This window comes from Austrofundulus limnaeus, unplaced genomic scaffold, assembly GCF_001266775.1.
Source record: "Austrofundulus limnaeus strain Quisiro unplaced genomic scaffold, Austrofundulus_limnaeus-1.0 Scaffold107, whole genome shotgun sequence".
Taxonomy (NCBI): domain Eukaryota; kingdom Metazoa; phylum Chordata; class Actinopteri; order Cyprinodontiformes; family Rivulidae; genus Austrofundulus; species Austrofundulus limnaeus.
This window is the reverse complement of record NW_013952509.1, coordinates 31,665-35,641: the sequence shown is the minus strand read 5'-3', so window position 1 is coordinate 35,641 and position 3,977 is coordinate 31,665.

The window sequence follows — 3,977 nt, the reverse complement described above, 5'->3', positions numbered from 1 at the left end:
ATATTATATATTAATGGTGAACACAACTTAAATAATATATTTTTATGTTACTTGTGTTTTTGACAGAAATTACAAGATATTTTTCTTCTTTCTGCTGCCTTTCATTTTATCATATTTTTTCTTCTGTTGTGCATAGAGGTTATTTTGTTTTTTAATGAAATAAATACATTTTAAAAACAAAAATGTAATAGTTTACCTTAGAGATGCACAATTTGTTGTTATTAAAATAACATTAATTGTTCTCTATATTAAATATATATTAGAAAGCTCACTTGTAGCCATCTCCATATTGAATTAAATTTGTGCATTTATTGTTTTAGGTTTGTGACACCATCATGAGACAGTCACAAAGCATCTGATCAGAGCTACAGTGCTGCAGGCAGACAGGTTCCTGCAGGACAGTTCTCTGAAGCAGCTCTGAAGTCCATGGAGGCTCACCCAGTGCTGAACAGGACCAAGAAGTCTGATCTAGTTCAGGAGCTGCAGTGGTGATGTGGTTTTGTACCAGCCCTTCATGGAGAACAATCTGCAGGACACCTTCAGAGACTGTGACTCTGCTGAAGACTCATCACATCTCCTCTGACCACAGCTGAATCTGAGAGGAGCTTCTCAACACTGAAGAGAATCCAGACTTTCCTCAGGTACAACATCACATCTCACTGCACTGACCAATAATCTGGTTAAAACATCCCTGACTTTAACCAGTCATGAAGAAATTTGCTTCTCAGTTACAGAAGACCAAAATGTATGTACTAAAAATAAAAACTGCATGACTGTTTTATTATTTGGATTTGTTTAATAAATACACTGGTGTGAAACAACTTAGTACAAGTTTGATTGCTTTTTGAGATTAGTCTATCTTAGAGTTGTTGCCCCCCCGGAGAAAAATCCACCAGCTGCCACTGAGTCCTAGACATAAAACTATTTCAGATAACTGAAATGTAAGTGTGGTGAAGCTAAATAAATGTAATACCTGCCTGCCAAACAATGACCTTCTGCCTGTTGAACTGACCCGCTGCTGCTCTGTTGCGCTCTCATCTTCATCATCTTCATCATCAGAGCAGAAGTTGACTTTACAGTAGCAAGATGGATTTATGACTGAATGAACATCCACRTTTTTTATCATGTTTTTTATCATCTCTGTGGGTAACAATACATAAAAACAAGTTTTTTTCTCAGACAACTTGGGTATGAAAAACTACGGTTGTTAATGCTTTGCTCTGCGCGACGTGCAGCGGGATGGAGGGAGGAAATGACCTCAACGTAATGTTTCCATAGCGGGAGGGGGAAATTTTGAGGATTTATTCTCTCTGTGTTTTAAATCACTATATTTCTTCATTTATTTTCAGAGTATTTAACTCCTGCTCAGTTGTCTCTGCACTCAGCACTGTTGAAACGGGTGCGATGACGTAACTGACGATATACAGAGGGTAGAATTCTACTGTAGGCCAACTTCATACCGTTTCTACCGTCTATCGCATTTACTGCGCAGCCCTAATTTTAGGTCTTCCAATTTGTGAAAATTTGTGAAATTAAATGAATAAAGTTGCATCTCAATATTTAAAAAAATGGCAAACATAAGAAATCATGTTTATAAGCTAAATATCTTTAAAAAACTATTCTATTAAAAACTGCAGCTTTTTCCCTTTAAAGTGTTTGTTTGGAAGCTGATCTTTCTTTCCAAGTTTCTTTTTGGCAACTATTTGGCAAATGTCACTATGGAGTTGTAGCCTTAACCTCCAGTTAAACCAACATGTGCAAAAATAATGATCTGCTTTTACAGCAGTTTGTTAATGGGAAAATTCTGAAGGATGCTAACATAGCAACACGTTCAGACAGTTTTATAAACACATGGCAGCACGGTGGGTCAATGGTTCACACTGTTGCTGGGGGTCTTTGTGTCTGCAGTCTGCATGTTGTCCTTGTGTTTGGGTGAGTTTTCTGCGGCTACTCCAGTTTCCTCCCGTGAACATGTGTTTTTGCTGGCTTCAGGCCCACGCCTCCCCTGAGAAACAGATCTGTGATCTCAATTAGATCAGCCTGATTAAATATAGATTCATAAATAAATAAATAAGTTGAACAAGCAAACAGAGTGCTGCATCTGAAACTAATTTTACAGTCATTTACAGCTCATTCTAGTCCTGAAATGATGAAAGCAGTGTGCTGTTCTTACAGTTATTCACCATGGTTTACGCACAACAGAGAGGAAAACTAATATGCAGCAAAACAGCAGCACAGGTTTGCATCACTGTGAGCACCGTGTCAGCCTCACATTTATAAAACACTAAAAACATTCATCAGCTTTAGACACACAGAGACATCACAATATCTCCTTGTGTCATTTCAAAGCTAATTCAGTGGAATTCCCAGCAATTCAGCTCAGTTTAGCTCTGGAAGTAGCTGAAAGTTATTTCCAACATTTGCACCAAGTACTTCTCAAACTTTTATTATTACCTTTTGAAATCAACCCTGTTTGTCTGTTAGTAAATATTATGTTGTAAAAAGAGATCACTGAGTTTAATTACAACTCATTTATATTTGGAGTCAATCCAGTCCAAGATGGCTGCCACATCAAATCAAGAAAACTGTCTGACATTGCAACAAAAGATACTTTTTAATCAGTTAGAGCACAAGTTTTACAAAYGTGATGTGACGAAGTTGGTTAACGAGATCTGATTGTTTTAATTATGTCAGGTATTTTGAAAAGTGGGCCTAAGCAGTAAGCAGCTGTCCCACAGGCAGCTACCTGGACTCAGTCATTATGCTGTAGTTCCTTCACTTACTCCAAAATCAAAACTGTTTCTTTCACTGCAGTGCATCTGAGGGGCCACATGTGGCTCCAGAGCCACAGCTTTGAAGACCCTGGTCTGGACTATCTAACATCAGAAAAAAGAACCTGGAAGCTGCAGGGGCTAACAGCTGCCTGCTTACAGCTGGATCAGAGACAACAACAACAATCAGCTGCAGAAAACCTGAAACTTCCACAGGTTTCCTCCTCAGCAGCTCATTAACCATCGCATCAGACTGACACAAGGGCTGCGCGTGCGTGCGTTCTTCCACCTGAAGCAGACCAAAAGGAATCACAAAATGACGCGTTTCTCGCGCAGTGCGCAGCGGTGGTCCGGGACACGTCGACTGTGTGTGTGTGTGCGCGCGCGCGTGTGCATGCGTGCATGTGTTGCTCGATGCAGCAGGCTGCGCAGAATCCGCCCTTACCTCCAACAGTCGGATGCYGAGCTCCGGATGTGAAGACCCGCAGAAGTTCGGTTTCTGTCCTCCCTCCGTGGAACCGCATTCACCTGGATCCAGGTCTGTCCTGTCCGGCCCGGTTCTGTCGTCCGGCGCCCCTCTGGTGTCCCCCCCCCTGCTGCAGTGTGTCCAACAGAAGACAGAAAGCCGGAGGACCGGAGCAGGTCTGAGATGAGCTGGAGAAAGAGGGGGAGGAGGAGGAGGAGGAGGAGGGTCCGCAGAGCCGCACGCGCTGAAAGGAGCTGGATGTTCTGTTTCTCTGCCGATCTGATCGATGGGGGGGTTGCGTCCCCCCTCACCTCCCCTCCGCGCGCTAACAGCCGTTTTGATGTGCACTGACTCAATCGTGCGTCCTTGGAAGTCTCATTTGTGTTCAGACAGYTGTGTTGTTTCCACTCTGCTCTGCATTCCTCAGGATGTGAGAACAGAACCAGAACTTTGGGCCAGAACCACCAAGAACTCATACAGGACTGGATTAGACCAGAAACCATAGGACTATGGTGGGAATATCAGCACAGCCTGCTCTGACTTTAATGTTCTTGTCATAAAAATCAATAAAAAGCTTTGCTTTTTTGCTAAAGTTTACTGAAAACTGCAGTGATTCATGAGGCGCCAAGTGTACAAAATGTCACTAACACATTTTTCATTATTAAGTTCAGTTTCCAAGTAAAATGTGTGGGTTGCAACAATTTAGTGTTAATTTGTTAAATTGCTCACTGTTCCTACAT